The 20527-nt window shown below is 30.5% G+C and overlaps 1 long non-coding RNA gene and 1 pseudogene across 1 annotated transcript; both read right to left on the bottom strand.

Annotated features, from left to right (window-relative positions):
• Positions 1 to 2479: 2479 nt before the first annotated feature.
• Positions 2480 to 20079, bottom strand: LOC143252166 (uncharacterized). Its single transcript, XR_013028866.1, has 3 exons — positions 19846 to 20079; positions 18492 to 18632; positions 2480 to 6086 (listed from the first exon to the last, which is right to left on the bottom strand). It is a non-coding gene; the product is annotated as an uncharacterized LOC143252166 (long non-coding RNA).
• Positions 6801 to 16138, bottom strand: LOC143252165 (ras-related protein Rab-30-like; annotated as a pseudogene).
• Positions 20080 to 20527: the final 448 nt, after the last annotated feature.

Here is a 20527-nt window from a genome sequence, read left to right as displayed (position 1 = left end):
TTAAAACTTTAGAGATTCTTTTCTAATTTTATCAAATTTGATCTTTCCTAAACCTAACATCATTATAAAAGTTTCTTTGTACACTTTCGGTCCAAATTCGTTAAAAAGGAAGTACATGGAACACAGTTTTGAAAGGCCATAGAAAACTTGCATGTAGGACAATACTTATGCAAAAAACAATACAATTTATAATAATGGTTACTAAGAATAATGATTTATATACAAAAGTTTTACAAACTTAGAAGCAATATTGAGTCTTTATCTGATCTAGAACTTCCTTATCCTGAGGATTCACAGTAAGTGAATTAATTTTGAACGGATATAATTCATTTAATAGGGAGCAAGCTAGCTCTTAGTTGTTCACATGCAAGTTTATTGTAACTGAAGTTATATAATGTCCAATGTTAATCTACTGAAGTTAAACAGTTTATAATTTTTGAAATCTCTAAATGTTCCTGGTCAATATATGAAGTTTTTGATTAATAAGCTTTAATGACAGCTGTAGCTTCTGAGATTTATAGTATACCAACTATAGCAGACCAACAATGTATACTGTCTCTTGACACACTGCATTGGTTAATTTTTAAGCATGAGGAGAGTTTCTAGAAATTTCAGCTTTCACAGCAATATTACTGATACATTAGCATTTACATAGACACACAGTACTGTGTTTATTTCTGCAACTTTAGTGAATAGGTGAGAATTTTTGTTGCTTACCACACTGTACAGCATTAATATTAAGTACCTTCCCTTATAACACTTGATGAGAAGGTCTGGATAGTACTTTAGATAATGTAAAAACATCAGAGAAGTTTGATATGTTATTCTGCTTTTGTGTTCACTGATCCACTGTGGAATTGATGACATTTCTTTGATGTTCTATTCAATAGTTGGTGGGTAGTTTGTCTCAATACAAAGTCTTCTGATTCTTTAAAATTCCTCACCTAATACAGAGCTGGTTTGAAATTGATAAGTGTCTTTAATGTTGTTTGAAGAATTAGTTATAATAACTGGATTCTTTCAGATATGTAATATTTAAATATGTAATACACTAAGTAAGCAGCAAGATTTTATTTTTTTGAAAGTCTGAAAAAATTGATAAAAACCATACATACAGTTCAGTCATGTACATATTTATTACTATTTTTACATTATAATATACTGTTTATGTTAATACTAGAAACAAATGACTTTTCCATTATTAACCCTAAAAGAAAGAAACATATACAGGTATAATTGTTTATTAGTTTTTTTGTCATCAATGGAAAATGTTCCCCTTTTACTACAAACTTACTGGCCATAGTGCAGTAAGAAAGAAAATGTTCTTTGAACTGTTATTAACATTTAAATATTTCTTTTTTAAAATAATCCTAAGTTCAGCCAAAGAGTTTTACTGGATAGTATACACTTTGCATCTGTGCTTTGAGAGGTAACTTATTAATTAATAAAAAAAAAACATGTTTACAAGTTTTTAGGCTGATTTAAGGAGATTTATTTTGAAATTAAAATAATACATTATATTTAGCAATTATTTTTTCAGCATCAGTTTGATATCCTTTTCACACTTTAATGTTAATGCATAGTGTTACTTCAACTTGTTACGGCTGATTTATTTTAACAAGTACTTTGTGAAATTTGTTTGTTTGAAATGAGATTTTAGCTCTGTTTAAGCTTCAACTTTAGATGGATTTAAACATTATTTTGGATTTACTTAAAAGGAAATGTTACTAATAAATGCTTCCAGATAGTCCTTGCCTCACTCTTTTTCATTTTCAACTTTTGTCTTTGTTTTGTGACTACATTTGTGTCATTGTCAGACTAATTCTGTCAAATATCTTCTCCCAGACAATTCTAGTTGTAAATGAGATATAGCATTATACTCTGAAGTGTAGTATTCCCTGAATCTCTGCAGGAAAACCGTTTTACTCAGAATATCTAAAAAGTAGGGAAGTTTGTTTTTTAATGGTCTAGAACATTTGGTAGAACACTACAATAACTTGACCACTAATAATGTTTAACATTTTATTATTAATGGGCCTACCATGGGCTTTCAGCAACAAAAGGTTAATTTAAGTTTCTCATAATATAAGTTAACCAAGTGTCTGTTTATACATGGGTGTACTCGAAGTTTGTGAAGAAACGAGGAAGTGACTACATTTTTAAATAAACAGTGAAAATCATTTTCAGTCTAAATCTGTATATACAGTTAAAAGTTGTTTTAAATATAGTTTGCCATAAACATAATACAATTATCATTTCATTTATGAGCTTCAGTATAAATTTTTTTTTTAAATGATGCAGTGTAGTGTCGGTAATGAAAGTGTTTCAAAATTCTATCATTTCTTATAAATTATTGCATGTTAAGTTACTAAATATTAGGTCATCAAGAAATTACTGTCACATTTTGTAACATTTCTTTGAAGTATGTCTCAGACTTTTATGGCTTAAAAATTGTATTCTCAACACAGAAACAACTCACTTTTATTTTTTATTCATCACTTATTTACACAGAAAATGAGGACCATGTTTAAAATCTCAATAAATAGTTTTACATGTATATAACAGGTTACAATCTATTTGTGATAATAATAAAAGATATATCTGTAAACACATGTAATGAGGTTTAATTAAAGTTCTTTGATGATATATGCTAAGAAGCATTGACTCACATACAAAATATTATAATTTGTTTTTAACTTTGAATAAATATTTTATTGTTCAATAGCAATGTAAACGTTTGACACCATTTGTTGTGTAACTTTTGTTTATTCATATTTACATGTTTAACGGACGCCCAAGACATACAACAGCAAGTGTTGTTACAAATATTTTGTTTTATTAAACACAGTTTTACAATGACTGCTCCATCTATAGTATTATAACTAAGAGCACTTTTATCAAGAGAAGATTTATTAACTTATACTATATTTTATACAAGAGTTAATTGTCAACTTGGTTACATGTACTTTAGTTTTTACCAAAATGCACATCATGCTGTAGTCAGTTACAAACTTTCAGTAAAGTCATGTACTGAAATCAGTCAAATTTATATTAATCTTTTACCTGAAAAATCTAAACTTTCTGGGGAGAGGTAGACAAAGATCAGGAATTTTGTTTTTGCTTTACTTTAAAATTGCCAATTTCTCAAAGTACAATAAATCCATAACTCCACTTCAAAGTACCAGGATACTGTATGAGCATACTGTTAAATAAACACATTACTGATGATATAATTTAATTTATTACAAATAGTATTTGACAGTGTATTATAATAAAAATTCAAGTGAAGAATGTGACTGTGTTTGAAGAGTGACACCATATTTTCTGGTCATCAGTAATTTATTTTTGAACTTAAATCAAAAGTCAAGACTACTACAAAAGAAAAAAAAATCATAAATGGGTTTCATTAATTCATTACAGAAGTTAACGTAATGCACTACACATATAAGACTTTATCAAAGCAGAGACATCAGTCAAATTTCAGGCAGCTTATTTAAACATCAAACTATAGGACAAAGAAAAAAATCTTTATGGGTTGAGAAATGTAGTTGAATTAAGTTTTCAAAATTTTCTTCAAAAGTAAAGCACATTTAGTGCAGCACATGTATATTTATTTAAATATATATCAATCCATCCATACAAAAAGTTAAGCTGTAAAAGGTTAAAAACGATAAACATTTCACTAAATTAAGGAATATAATCTTCAAAACTTGTTTAACATCATGATAGTCTGATCATGATAAGTTAAAAACAGAATTTATACATCCAGAAATAAAACATGGAATGTATAATTATCACAGCAAAGGATTGACAGCATGATGTATTTTCATTCACTTAGACAAATTTGTAACACCTGAAAATTCAATAGATTAAACACATCAGTGTACTGTGCAAACTACTGAGTACAGTAGAACATCAGCATTAAGAGCACCTTTCTGACTGCATCCAAATGCCTTTTGTAGCAAACTGTCCTTATAAAATGATCCACACAAATCTGTGTTCCATATGGACTTTTCTAAATTGCTGAACTTAAGGCACCCCATTTTGTTTGTCATATGCATTCAAAACAATTTTTGTTACATGTATGTAAACAGTGTAAAAACATTAAATAAATAGAACAAAAAATATGTGTCTTTTAAATTTATTTCCATTCCATAGGTCGAAAGTTCATGTAGATGTGAAAATTACCATGCATTTATACATCACATGCATTAACAATATATATAGCATATTTATAGCAAACTTATAATCTCATTCTTTACGTCATTTGTTAGGAGTTTACTTTGTAAAATAAATCTTCAATAGATTATTCTCTGTCACATTTACACTGGTAGTGTTGCAACCAATCATCAAGAGTCGTGACAATGTCTAAAATGTCTGACAAACCTTGCTCAAGTGCAAGTTGTTTTAATATGATACTCTCAAGATCAACATAGCTTGTGTACAGGAACAAGTTGACTTGATCCTGCTTGGAGAACACGTGAGGAATTTATCAGCTTAGGTATCGTAATGTTAACAAAAAGAATTTCTAAGAATTATAAGACTGCACTTTCAATATGTGAATACATTTATTACAGTATATGGTTTGGAGCTGATCCAATAAACTTTGTAAGTGTTTGAATACTGGTCATTTTTCTGGGATGTTTAGAATTTACCAGTATACTGTACATGCATACAAAGATATTTGTACATATAGTTATAAAATCTCATTGTGCCTAAATGTTAGAGGTTTTTAGAAATTCTACAGATGTTTTCAAAAGGTTGTATAAATTTTAAAGGGATTTACATATATCTTTACATTGAATAATTGTTAATTTCATTTAGACTTAAATATTTTTTCTAGTGTTTCTTCAACTTCCACACAAGAACTCTTTAAAGATGTTACTTTCAATTATTGGTAATGGGTCTGAGTATTTTTATGTAATATTACTTTCCAGGAACTACTCAAGCATTTTTGTTACTTTAGGGTTAACTTCCATTTTCATTTGTGTGGGTGCTATTTGGCTTTTGCCTTTAAGTAGTTGCTTTAAAGTTCACCAGTGAGTGAATTATATATAAATTGCTTTATAGGACAGTGTAACATAGGATTTTGTAGGTGGATTACATTATATAACACAAATTTTGTTCCTGGAGAGTATGTTTTATTTCGTAATTGCTTATGTTGTAAAAGTACAGAAAATGGCCATTATTCCCTTCAAACTTTGCTTTTGTGACCTGGACAATGAAATTTAGAAATTAACCTATTTTCTATGTAAAAATGGGCAAATTTGCACATTTTTGTATATCTTTAGTATAAATACATGTAAATCTTCATTCATTTCTTGTCTTATTGAGACCTTATATAAAGGAAAATGTGCAAAACTACTTGCTTCTAAAGATTTATGACTAATGTAAATTACTTTCACGTATCAGCCCCCAAATATAGTTTTCCATAATGTTTTTGTTATACACTCTTAGGTCACAAAAGCAAAGTTTGAAGAGAAAATAGGTCTTTTCTACTTACTTTAGGCATAAGCAGTTGGGAAATAACACTTTCTGCCCAGGAACAAGAAAAAGTAAAAATTTTGTTGCATTGTATTATTATTTCTGTGGTGAAACTGAAGTAGAAACTTGGAATTTGCAGAGGCTAAAACGATGGATAGCTCTATTGTGTTGCCTTTTTACTCAGAGATGCTCACTTTTAGTGATCATATTTTAATATGCCAGTCTTTGTTACAGGGGGAGAAACATACACAAGGAAGAGCACATTTATCACTAAAGTCTTCATTGCCTTTGCTGGTCTCACACCCTTTCAATCACATATTCAAACATACAATCACTTGCCAACTATAAACCATATTACCTGAGCATTGTCTCAAACTATTTGATAGCACACTGTTGTTTATATTGTAAAATATCAATACTTTCATTAAATATTTGTTCCTTTACAAACTTGTGTCCTGTCTTATTCTTTGTGGCTCAACTGTTACATATGCCAAGAAACACTTATATGAGATTTGCAAACCTCCTGTTTTGCAGGTTTGGATTCTTCTACTTAGCTGGAAATTCTTGAGATATCACAAGTACTTCCACAACTCACCTTGTGCCTAAACAGAAGAATACAATGTCACACACACAGTGCATAGTAGATACTTAATTAAGTGCTTTAATACATAGCTCTGTAATTGGTCATAGGTTGTGTAATTCTGCAGGGTGGCCCATAAGTTCCTACCCATCCATATGTTATTATGTTATATTCAATAATACTAATGATGAGTTGAAGGCAGCTGTTACTGCGGCATTTGGAAGAGTAACCCCTGATATGTTGAGAAAAATGTCTCACAGAACATGGCATCACATAATATTATGCATCGAGAATGAGGGACAGCACACAGATACACTGGATACATAAGATATATGAATGGGTAGGGACTTACGGGCCACCCTGTATAACAAAGGACTTACAAAAATCATGTACGCAAGAGAGAAATACATACATGTTTGAAGTTTGAGATCTTTTATATTAATTTTAATAATGACTAAATAAATTACTTGTACTTATAATCAAGTACAAAGGTGGAAATTAGGTTTGTTATGAACAAAAACTGAGGAAAAAATTACTTTAATACCAAACTTTAAAATAACACAGAAAAAATGTTAACAACTCTCACTTCTACATGACAGCAAATGTTATAATTTTAATTTTAACGTTTAGATATTTTCCACATTATAATTACAGCCTTCAGAAATGAACATTTTTATACCACAAATGTCATAAGAATGTCGAGAAATTACACATAGAATTTTTCTCACAACTCATGCAAACATTTACAACACTGCATCATTACAGAAATACTGTAACTTTCCATAACATATCTGTTAGAATAATAAAGACCTTTATGCACAGAGCTCTGACTTACACAGAAAACAAATCATTAGGAAATCAAAGACTCTTCCACCTTGGAAGCACATATCTTCAAGATACATTACCTGTTAGAATTTCTTCCTAATACTGTAGAACTTAAGGCTAGTTAAATTTACTTAGCAAGTAAAAACCACCTCATGAAAATTTGCAACACTGACTTTCACTTCCATCTTTAGATTCATTAACTGATGAAGAGACTTCTCTAGAAATACCATTGTAATGTGATCTGCTGATCAATGCTTCATGGGTAAGCTGTGCTGCAATTTCCATGAACAGTTTTCTTGCATTGTCTGCCTCTTTGGCTGAGGTTTGAATGAAATACATCTCATTAGCCCTTGCAAAGTATTCTCCTATATGACTAGGTATTTCTCTGTCATCTCTATCAACTTTACTTCATATAAATCTTGTCAGGTGATATTAAACACTACACCAAAAGTAATACCTTAAGTGCTTTAATACATAGCTCTGTAATTGGTCATAGGTTGTGTAATTCTGCAGGGTGGCCCATAAGTTCCTACCCATCCATATGTTATTATGTTATATTCAATAATACTAATGATGAGTTGAAGGCAGCTGTTACTGCGGCATTTGGAAGAGTAACCAATGCTATGTTGAGAAAAATGTCTCACAGAACATGGCATCACATAATATTATGCATCGAGAATGAGGGACAGCACACAGATACACTGGATACATAAGATATATGAATGGGTAGGGACTTACGGGCCACACTGTATAACAAAGGACTTACAAAAATCATGTACGCAAGAGAGAAATACATACATGTTTGAAGTTTGAGATCTTTTATATTAATTTTAATAATGACTAAATAAATTACTTGCACTTATAATCAAGTACAAAGGTGGAAAATAGGTTTGTTATGAACAAAAACTGAGGAAAAAATTAATTACTTCAATACCAAACTTTAAAATAACACAGAAGAAAATGTTAACAACTCTCACTTCTACATGACAGCAAATGTTATAATTTTAATTTTAACGTTCAGATATTTTCCACATTATAATTACAGCCTTCAGAAATGAACATTTTTATACTACAAATGTCATAAGAATGTCGAGAAATTACACACAGAATTTTTCTTACAACTCATGCAAACACTTACAACACTGCATCATTACAGAAATACTGTAACTTTCCATAACATATCTGTTAGAATAATAAAAGACCTTTATGCACAGAGCTCTGATTTACACAGAAAACAAATCATTAGGAAATCAAAGACTCTTCCACCTTGGAAGCACATATCTTCAAGATACATTACCTGTTAGAATTTCTTCCTAATACTGTAGAAATTAAGGCTAGTTAAATTTACTTAGCAAGTAAAAAGCACCTCATGAAAATTTGCAACACTGACTTTCACTTCCATCTTTAGATTCATTAACTGATGAAGAGACGTCTCTAGAAATACCATTGTAATGTGATTTGCTGATCAATGCTTCATGGGTAAGCTGTGCTGCAATTTCCTTGAACAGTTTTCTTGCATTGTCTGCCTCTTTGGCTGAGGTTTGAATGAAATACATCTCATTAGCCCTTGCAGAGTCTTCTCCTATATGACTAGGGATTTCTCTGTCATCTCTATCAATTTTACTTCATATAAATCTTGTCAGGTGATATTAAACACTACACCAAAAGTAATACCAAAGATCTATTTTCCAAAGCAATGCATGGTAGAATTATAGTACAAAACAATATTCTGGAACTCATATCTTTTACCTACATACCTTCATAAAACTGAAATTGTAATTATTTAGACTGCAGCTGTTATATGAATATAATATTTTTAAAATCTCAATGGTCAGAGTATTTATTCAGCATCATTAAATAAGACTATAATAATCTGTAACTTGGGTTTTTTATTTATATCCACGTATACAATAACTTCACTCATTAGAAACTATGTAACAAAGATTTGAACATGACATGAATAACACTAACTGAAGAACTCGAAAGCTTATGAAGCATGCTATTTTACTCTAACTGGAATAATGATGTGTGAATTTATTACAGAAAATGTGAATTGTTTGCAGAACCTAATGTTACATACTGAATTGGAAGTATGGTATTGCAGTAAAATTACAGTGAAAATCATTTTAACAATAAAGATACTCAAATGAATTCAATGTACTTATTGTAAGTTTTACTTACTATGTATCTCAGAATGGATGGTATGGGTAGTAACATTTTCACTAATAAAGTGGAGAACAATGTTTCGACCTTCCTAGGTTTTTGTTAACCTGAAGATGACCTAGGAAGGTTGATACATTGTTCTCTGCTTTATTAGTACAAGTGTTAATACCCATACCAGCCATTCTGAGATACATTTTTATTTCTAGTGGGTTTCTCGTCATCAAGAATTTTACTTGTTATGTTTACTTCACAAGATATATGCACTCTCAAGATTAAAACAATGTTGATTGACTTGAAAGCTCACTTTATTTATTATATCATTATCATTGTATAGCATTAGTAAATTACCTTACCTACTAACACTTTTTAAAACTCTTGGGTTTGCATATAGCTCAATCTCCCTCAACCAATCTGGCAAACAGTCAAATGTTGGTTGTGTGGTGATGTCATATACCAAAATCAAGGCATGAGCACTGCGATAATAGCTCTGAGTAATTGAACGATATCTCTGTTGTCCTGCAGTGTCCCATATCTGAAGCTAAAAATAAATCTCTGTTAGTGCAGTTAATTAGATGAAGTAGATTATGCTGAAATAGCTGGTAACTTACACCATGCAGTCTTACAGCATTTTGTCAAAAAAAAGTGGAAAAAAATTAACTAACAGAGAAAAACTCCCATGATTGTTTGTTCATTACATCATTTTGACTTCAACAATATATTTACATGTCTGGGTCTTTACTGATATGTTGGTTATTAAGATGATTCCAGAGATGCAAGGGTTACTTTATTAAAAAATAGGCTAATATCTCTTGACTCATTTTTATTTGGAAAAACAATGGTTGGTTGGAGGAAATCATATCAAAATTTAGGAGACTGTTCATTAATTGTGCTATATTCTGAAGATAATATGATGAAAGGACGTAAGCTTAAGATTTGTAAAAACAACTAGGATAGGCTTCAGTTAAGAAATTTTTATTATCCTAACATAATTACTGACTTACAGAATAAGTTTCTCTTGACAATAGTGGAGTTTAAGAGGTGAATCAATGATTTTCTGAAAAGTAAAGAATAGGTTCAAGTTTTTACTTTCTCGAGAATGGATGTGCAAGGAGAACTTTGAAGGGCAAAACTGTTCTTTCGTATTCATAAGTTGTGTTAAAATCTTAGGTACAATACAGTAACCAAAATGAACAATATACCACAGTTACTTATACTTTTGATAGGTTACTTTCTTTTCTTAAAACCTTGTAGATACAATACAAAAATGTAAACTATTTTAAAAACAATTATAGAAAATGAGATCTGATTTCATTAATTAATTTTCTGCACCTTCCTGAAAAGTAAGAAATTTCACAAATGCTTCTTAGTTTTTACTGCATGAGCTGATCAATGTAATCCTGTACATCCAGACATCAATTTGAATGACATTCAATAACTATCAGGAATATGTTATTACTCACTGTCATGTATACATACATTATTACCTAAAAACTACTGCATTACTTCTCTGCTCTTATGATGTTGTTGGACTGGATTATTAGAAGGTGATCTTCACACAGTAATACAGAGCAGTCATTTTTTGTATCTTGTGTCTGACTGGCTAAATTTAGAGAAGTATTATTTTTAGTTCTCTGACTGGACATGTGTGTGGTTGAATCTTTATAGTTGAGTAACTTATGTCCTGGTCATCTTTGTGCCACAAATTGATAAAAAAAAAGTCAGATAAACAGTAATAATTCACATTCAACTGTTCAGATAAACATATCATCCTAACATGGACCAACAGGCCACAAACAAAAACTGATGGGACACCACTTCAAGCCAGATTTTATCTCCTTTAAGTCAAAAGTTGAGCTTGCAAAACCCCAAAAAAGGTTTCAACAATTCTTACACTCTCTATAACTAGCTGAGAACATACATAATATGAAGAATTTGATATCTTTACTCCCAAGTTGACAGTCATAAACTAACTCCAAACGAAGAAAATGCTGGCTGGCATTAGAACCATCATCTAGCACATAACATTATTCAACAACTATTATTATAAAGTCTAAATTTAGAAAATGACTTATAACACATTACCAGATCTAATATTCAACATTTTTTCTCATAAATCTTAAATTATAGGGCAAATTAATACATGTTAGTTTATATGACACCATTAAAGACACTATGCAATGGTGCACAGTAACTTCGTTATCGAGTTTACAAAAGGTTTTAACCCAGATTAGCACAGTAATTCTTCTGTAGTCATTAATTAATATTTGATGATGATTACATTCCAGCAGATGTAATTACATGAGTATTTCACTTAACCTTCTTCAACCTCTACAGTCTTAATTAAAAAATCAACTCAGATTGTTGCTCCTTGACATGAAGGAAACAGACCCTGAAACAACAGCTAAGCTTGAAATACATCCTGACATGGTAATAGTTAAAAGTGACTTAAACATACAGAGTCAAATGTATTTTCATAATGAACTGTCAGATTCTTAGGTTTGTGAAATACTGTTTCTCCATATTTTATTACACTGAAGGAGCTCAGTTATTATAGATACCAAAATATACTGCTTTCACAAAAGTATTTAACAAATGTATAGATATTCTTAGGATTTTAAACTTGTGAGATAAAACTTAAACTTCATTATTTTAGTGTTTCTAATACTGTATTGGTGCTTTGATTGCTGTCCTCTTTAAGAATTCTCAATACCTTAAATTTTCAGAATAGTTCAAAACTGTGAACCAAAGAGTAAGCTCTGTAATCAGATAAGAAGCAGAATCGTGTGTATATCCTGTGGCATTATGTAGCCTTAATGTCTATGTACCCTATCAAACAGAAGTCTGAAATAATTAAAATTAATGTACACATCATCAGGAAATGCATTATACCAGTTTATAACACTTAACCAACAACAACAAAACTAATTTGTTAAAGATCATGTCTGCACTGAGTTTGAAAAGTTGAAACCTATTATCTCTAACATTCAAATTCAAATTTTCCATTGTAACACTTAAACTGACCACTAACACAATCCAAAACCCCAATAATGTTTAATACTTTGAACCAAGTTAACTGTAGCTCGTCCATAACCAGGAGAAAACCTTGAAGTACTTTCTCACGTTATGTTACTTAAACCTGATATAATTTCATTAGTTTGTTTCTTTTCATTATTTAGCAAGCAGACCAAAACTGCATGCACAGTATACAAAAATGTTCCCACTATAATTTTGTATAAAGCTATAACAACTTCCTCATTATTATATAAATAAATTTGTAAGTTGAACCACAACTGTTATTTGCTTTCACTCCCTCTTGGAAGAAAGGTTTAGAGTTTTGTTAATAATTATCTATAATCCCCTACTTATTTATTTTTTTTCCACAGCACCAATATTCCTTTCACACAAGAAATCCTTGTCAAACTTCCATGCACCACAGGCTCAATATTACACTTATCAGAAAAAATGTTTTTTTTCAAACTTTGGCTTCCTTAGTAAGAATAACAAGCCATTCTGAATAAAAGAAGCATTTTCAATAAAATCAAGTATTCCTATGAAGAATAAAAATCTTAACATTCAATAAGTAAAATAAATTGTTAACAATAACAGATTTCTGAAATAGTTAACATTTTCTTCAGTTGTAAATGTGTTTCGAATAGACTACTTCCTCACAGAACAGAGTTAAACTTTTCTCACCACCCTCTATATTCCGACACTCAGTTACACAACCCCTTTTAAACAAGTTCAGCTTCCGGTCAGTTACCTCTTTCTTTGTGAACCTGACGATGACCGAAGAAGGTCAAAACATTGTTTGCTCTTTTATGTAAAATATTTTCTCAACCCAAACAAGCAGTTTTTGCATATATATTTCTCTACAAGTGGGTTTTCTCGACATCACTGAGAGTTAAACTTCATACCACCCCCAAATAAATTTTGCAGGTGTAAGGCCCTTGAACAATACACTCACCCTTAAGTGTAATAATATTATTCTATTATACTATTCTATAATGCAGGGGTTTCCAACCGGTGGGTCGCGAAGCCTTGGCAGGGGAGTAGCCTTGTTAGAAGTAGCTTGGGATAACATTAATTTTATTTCATCAATTACATTTTCATGTCGAAAGTGCCAAAAGGTTGGGAACCCCTGCTATAATGTAATCAACATCAGACTCTACCCTCCACCAACAGAAGGGTCATGCATCCTCCAAATACAGCATTCACTTTGAGCACTTTGTGTTTACCAAAAGCTCATTCTTGATGACCCACAAGAGAGACACACACACACAGTGAAAGCATTGAAAAATGGAAAATGGAGAAGATACTAGCATTCATAAAGAACTAAAAAAAGCTCCCTTTTGAAACTGTTGTGACAGAAAGAGAGAACTTACAGAATGCTTCATCACCCGCTACAAGAGTGAAGAACTAGTAGGAACATCACTTGATGAGAAACTACACCCATCTCAGGTAGGGGTCATTTTTTATCCAATACAAGTGATAATGCAGAAAGGAACTGTTTTAAAAGACCTACATGGTGATAAAGTATCATACAGATGGGCAGAATGTAAAGTCTGCTCAACCAATCTGTATATCTTAGGGTGTGGGCAGACTATAACATTTGCAGCATAGCTTGAGTAACAAGTCAAATCATACAGTATGTAAGAAATATGTGATATACGTACCATAATAAGCATATGTAAGGATAAATTATCCTTGGTCTGCATCCAGAGGAGAATGTAAGACCCATTTGGCTGGTCACAACCACTTAGAATGGGTTGGCTTTTAGTGTAGGAGTGATCTATACTATATTTCCTTTGGTCAGATGTAAGAGTGCATTCACTCTTATACAAGTAGGATTACACATACCTGAAGCAGAACTGTTCACATTAACTTTCTCTTCAGTTTGATACTAGGGTAGAAAGGATTCTTATATTCCACCAGAAGAAAATGGAAGAATTTGAATAAGGGAGAACAATGGATAGATGCATGGATCAAACAGGAATTATCTATTCTGAAACCTCTTTTCTTCACTACTTGACTCAATAAAATCCAAATAAATATCTCTTTGTCTCCCATAATCACTGTATCAGTATCCTTATTGGTAGAAACCCTGAACTTGTTATATACGTTTTAACTGCTGCCATCTGTCTGAAAAAATAACCTTTTAAAAACTTTCTAACCTTGAAACTCAATGTAATGAATAAACTACAAGTTCATTCATTACATAAAGAGCCACCACAATCCCTCTTCTGAAACATCTATCACTACTAAACAACTCATAAATTAGAATTTCAAAATAAATCCTGTTATGAATATTCCCCAAATTTAATCAAGTTTCAATAATTCACATTCTACCATAGCTTTCCATTTCAACATGAGATCTGATCTCATCTAGATTGTTTTTTGGTACTTTTAGCATCAAAATAATGACAAGTCTTTAAAACTATTATTTAGCTTATGCTCTAAGTATTTTTCCTATTTTCTTATTGTCATAGCTCTGTTAATAATTTCTTTAATTTCTTGAGATTGGTTTATGAACTGTTTTTAACAAAGTTTAGAGATTTACTTGATCAAGCAAAGCCATCTTTTAGCATATTTCACTAGTACCCAGAAAAACTATCTCACAGGTCCATCCAAGCCACCTGTTGCTCTAAGCATTTCCTTGACAATATTTTTGCTTAAGTTTTGAATTCTGCAAAGAAACTAATTCCTGCATCTAACCTAAGAATACACTCCTAAAAGAATTGCAAATTATTTTTTTTAGACCTCTGAAGAAGTTATTTATACTTTTTAAACAGCTCTTTTGATTGACAGGTTCCAATATTATTAAATTCAACATGCAACTACAGAACAAAAATGTTTTTTTTTGGATGTGGAACTCAATTGTTAACATGTTCTATAATATCCTTTACTTTAGCATCTGGCAAGCAAGTTCTATTCCAAACTATAAACAAGTTTGTCAGTATATTTAATGAGTCTTCCAATATACACTCCTTTTGATTATCTTCTTACTTACTGTAAACAACCAAAGGTTCAACTCTAAGTCTTTACAAAATATGTCCATTGTCTAAAATAAGTGAAAAGTAAAATGCCTTTTTTATGGGACTTGAATGCAATCTGAGCTCCATTGTATTGTGCTTGGCACTCTACAACTGAGTATACAGTGTCCCAAGCACTGTTATTATTACAGAAGATTCTGAAAGAACATTTTTTTGAATGTTTTAATGCTCTACTACTATACCTTCATGCGAAGTAGCTACAATGGAAGTTTTTTGCCCTGACAGCTACATGAACACACACCTTTCACATTCATTCATTCCTATCATGCTGGGAACTTGGCTGACAGGTACTTGCAGTGATATTTCTTCAAGATAGGTAATTATTAGGACATATGAAAATTCATAGCTTTTGTTTTCTATTCTACTTAAATTGTTTAATATATGAGAATGAATAAATGATGAGATAACAACACCAACCTTGAATACATGTTTTTTTAGTCCCAAATGAATATATATAGTGTAAACCCTATTGATATTTTCATACCCTTTCTTTAAATTGTTTCTTATTCTCAACATTTATTATTATTCCTTATTTGGAAGTGTAGCACTATCTTTTGTTTAGTATAACTTTGTATGGGGTCTTTTAATTGGAAAACAGTTGAATATGGTGAGTTATCTGATTATCCATCATTAATATAATTGATGTACAAATGAAAAAAAAAAGAACTATGACCAGGATACCTGGACCTTTTAAAAACTGTGATAATTTAAAATATCTTCCCATTGTATTATAAATTATACAGGATTTTGTAGTAGTGAGCAAGAATAGTGTATTTCATCAGGTGAATTACTGTGCATCTTTACATGCTTAGCTAATAAACAGATGAGAAACCAGTCTTGTCACGTCTCAGTATAGTTTTGGCCATCAAATATATTAGGCAAGTATTTACATAAAACAATGTTATTTCACGTCTCAAGAAAAAAAGCTTTAAAACTATTTGAACTTTACCTGAGTGAAACATCTTACAAGGCAGGTTTTTCCAACACCAGCATTTCAAATTAAAACAACCTTGAAAAGAGATTTGTAGTCTTCCATACTAAAAGAAAATTGTAAAGTCATGTAATAAAAGTTACCAATGTGAAACTTCACAGTCCACTTTAACTTATTTATTTATTATGGATTGAATGAAATAAACTTTACAAGTGATTTCTAAGAAGATTTAATTTTTATGTATTACAGAGCTAACTTAAATAAATTATTATTCATTGTAACTTTGATATTTAACAGGTACATTGTAAAATGAAACTAATAAACAATTTTATTAATTTTACTAAATAATATTAACTGCAAATTATTTGACTCTAAAATTTTCAATAATATTTCATTAAAAATATTAATAGAATCTTATGATATTTAATTTTAAAATTATTGTAATTAAATATAGAAGTCTTTAAAATGTTTGGTGTTCTAAAGCAATTAGTATATGTATGGCAGACTTTTGTTACAAATATTGCATTTTAAGGTACTTTAGAATTCACTCTTAATACATCAACTTCTCAACAATCTTTCTCGATTAAACTACAATAAAGTTGTGTACTATGTTATGTTTAAATTCGTTTCCATTTCTGAGACTAAACTTCTCAACCTTTCAAGAATTCTTTAATCTATGCAAAGAATAATTTAAAATTTTCTACTAGCATTCTTTAATAAAAAGTTGTATATTAGAACTTTTACAAGTTAAAACATGCTCAAAATTTAAAAATGCCAGACCCAGACTTTCACATGTGACATAACTGAACTTAAAACTTAAACACAAGAAGTTAGGGAAAACCAAATCAGAAAGTACAAACATAACTTAATAAATTATTATTATATTAAATTAATACTAAAGACAACCCTTTTTGAATCTATTGTTTAATCCAAGTTCAAGATATTTATAAGCTCTAACCAAGTTTTAAGCAATATTCAATCTAAAATTTCATATTTTCAAGTATCTGTCCTATAAGTGTTCAGTTCCATTTTCAACAGACAAAGAGTTTACAATTCAATAGGGAATGATTATTGGCTATTGAACAAACAAGTGATCAGTTTACTTACATAAAGTATAGATTTACTTACCTATTAACCATAAACTAATTACCAACATAAATTCCTCAACACCAACGGCTGAAAAAAAGTTTGTCTTTCTCTGAGAATAATGTTACAATAAATTTTAAAGAGCCACAAGCCAACTTAACTAAAAGACAGAGAAAAAAGTACACACAATATAAACATAATAATTAAATACAAACAAAAGTGTACCACCTCATACCACATTTAATTAGCTTAGAGAAATTCAAAACTACAGTGTTGTAAGCCATATTTCCTTCAATATAATAACTAGGTAATTTTTTCAGGCATGTATTATGTAAAATAGACCAAGTCAAGTACATTCTTTGCATAATTAACTTCCAACTGTTTTGGATTCTTACTGTTTTCATAATATTCAAACTTTTCTTCACAATTATTATTTTTTATTTTGTTTTCCTCGTTATAGAAATGTATATCGAGTTGCTGGATGATGCTGGTGATGGTATTAAATGCGATTCCTCCAAGTTCACAGAACTAGTACAAATGTAGAAGTCTGGATCTTTAGGATAGTTTTGATCTACTTCCACTGACTATATTTTTTTAAAGTTCTGGATGAAGAGATTTAACACTAGAGACTGAAATATGAGAGGAAAAATTTCAGGTATTAGAAACATATAGTTTTTCTTATTCTCAGGCAGTATCATTTTTTTCCTCAAATTATTAATAAAAAACAATCCTTTGAGTTGGTTCCTGCCAAAAGTTTGAATACACTTTTGAAAATACAATGATGAAAATATCTGAGACATAGTTGTTTTTATTTATGCTATAGTTTAATGTAAGAATGAAGTCAGTTATTGCATTTAGTTTAATGTTCATGTACTGAATTTTAAAGAGTGTGGTACACAAGTTGAATGAAATTTTGTTTGTTTTTTCAGTCAGGTTTAAAAGTAAACCAACCTGTATATAATAATTTGGTAACATGTTCCCTTACATAAATTATTATATAAAATTTTCTCTAAATGAAATTAACATAACATTTAAAAACAAGAAAAGGCCTGTTAGAGCCCCATTGATTAAACTTTAAAAAATGAAAAGAAACAAAACATGAAATTAAGTGATTACCTTTTAAATATCTATTAAGCTGTCCCTTAAACTTCTTAAATTTACTGTATACACCACACTAGAAAACAATCCATTATTAGCTGTCTCAGCTTAAGATGATACTTACCTTACCAAAATCTACACTCATGTCTACTAGTTTTATCATTTTCACTATTAAATATGATGCATAAGCACTATAAATTTCCTTAACAACCTTGAACTTCTCAATGAAATTCCTTTTAGTTTTTCAAAAGAAAACAATTTTAGAGAATTTTACCTGTCTTCTTAAGACAACCTATCCATCCCTGGAATCATTCTAGTAGTCCTCCTTTGAACCTTTACCAAGTACACAGTATCTTTCTTAAGGTAAGGAGTCCCACACTGAGTAGAATACTCCAAATGACACCTAAACAGTGACCTATAGAATAAAATTATAACCTCTTAAGTCTTGTATTCAGAACCAGAAAATATCTCAGAAAGTGTTAAGACCTACTCTTCTCTTATACAAAGTAAAATTTAGTATTTTGAGAAAACATACTTTCATCAACAATGGTTCTGGGAGCCCACCTAATGATGCTCTGTTTCAATTCATAGAGTTCCATTCAAAGGAAACAGAAAAATTATCATTCTTAGGATGCTATGAATAGGGTCAGCACAGTACATAAACCCCTCCCTACGAGTTAACAACTTGCTAGTTTTATAATCTCACCATAATATGAAATATTTTAAAGCATGGCTTCACTTTCTTCACATTATAATTTACTAAATTCTTTTACTTATGTTACATTAGTCAGACTGCACTGCATATGTGTGTGTGAGGTTATGTATGCCACTGATAACTGAGGTTAATATTAAAAACAAAATACAATCAAGCTTTATTTTATTCAGTTATTATTTTAATGCATCAAATTCTCACTGAATGGCATTTTTACTTAGCTATTACTTTTAACCACAATATGTAAATTTAGGTTACTTTAATTATGTATTGATTAATCATTGCATGTTAATGTAATCTTATGAATACTTTCTTATCTCCAACTAGTAGAATGTTATGGAATGTAGTTGAAATGAACTTAAAGAAGTAAATTCAATGTAATGGATAAAAAGAAAAATAATTTAATGTTCCTTACATTATTATGTTAAACTTAAGCTTACATAGATCAGATTCAAAAATACATATTATTCAAAATTTATACAAATGGCAAACAATTTTAAAGAGTACAAGTGTACCAGACTGAGAGATTATATGAAGAACTTGTATGTATCAGAAGTACACATACCAGTTTTCAATTAGATAGGTAACGTTTTAACAAGGGAACATTTGGTTCGTCAAGGCTGTCTTTACACACCCACCCTAAATTTATGTAAACATTTAAACCAGCTCTTCACTTTTCATTGATTCTTACCTTACACTCTTGTACAGTGTTTGCCTCTACTACTTTTGACAGAAACTTATAAGTCAGACACTCTCAGGCCTGATGAGAGAGGGGGTTACGGATAAAGAATAATGTATTCTCACTTTCATAACATACATAAGGAAAAATCTCAATACTGTGTGAAATTGCATTGCCTCAAAAAATACCTTTTTATTAAAAAAATGTATGTTCTCAACATATTTGGCTTCCACTCACCAGAAAATTCTTCACATGCCCATGAATGTTCCATAAATTTATGAAGACTTCAAAAAGGGGCCTGGGACATAATTGTCCCTGGTGCACATTCTGCCTCTCAACACCCTTGCACATTCTTAGGAAATAAAACTGCCTTAACTGAAGCCTAGCCTGTCTTTTACAAATATACTGATACACAGATATATTGCAAAATTTAATAAGGTTATTTTTCATCTTGATTTCTTTATTTTTTTTTGTCTGTTAAGTACAAAAGTTACAAAATGTGATATTTACACTGTGTACATGACAAGTACTGAAACTCAGATCTTACTGCTGAGCTACCAATAGCTAGAGAGGGACCCTGATTTTCATAAGAAAAAATACGTCACGACATTTTAACTTATTCTCATAAGACAACCATTCTAGTAGCCCTTCTCTGAACACTCTTCAATAAGTAAATATTTTTTTTAGATGAGAGACCAAAACTGTTCACAGTATTTCAAAACAGCAATGTAAAATAAATTACATATGTAAGCTGCAATGTGTACATGCTTGTGTTATGACTATGGTGAGTATAAGTGCTAGTGAGCACGTTTTGTGAATCATGAAGAAATGCTTGAAAACAATTGATACTTTCAATAAATTATGGTAAAATTAGCACAAAATTAAATACCGTATTTTCCGCCTAATAAGCCGAATTTCT

Source organism: Tachypleus tridentatus, chromosome 6 (genome assembly GCF_004210375.1).
Source record: "Tachypleus tridentatus isolate NWPU-2018 chromosome 6, ASM421037v1, whole genome shotgun sequence".
Lineage (NCBI taxonomy): Eukaryota > Metazoa > Arthropoda > Merostomata > Xiphosura > Limulidae > Tachypleus > Tachypleus tridentatus.
This window is presented reverse-complemented; position numbering and strand designations above follow the sequence as displayed.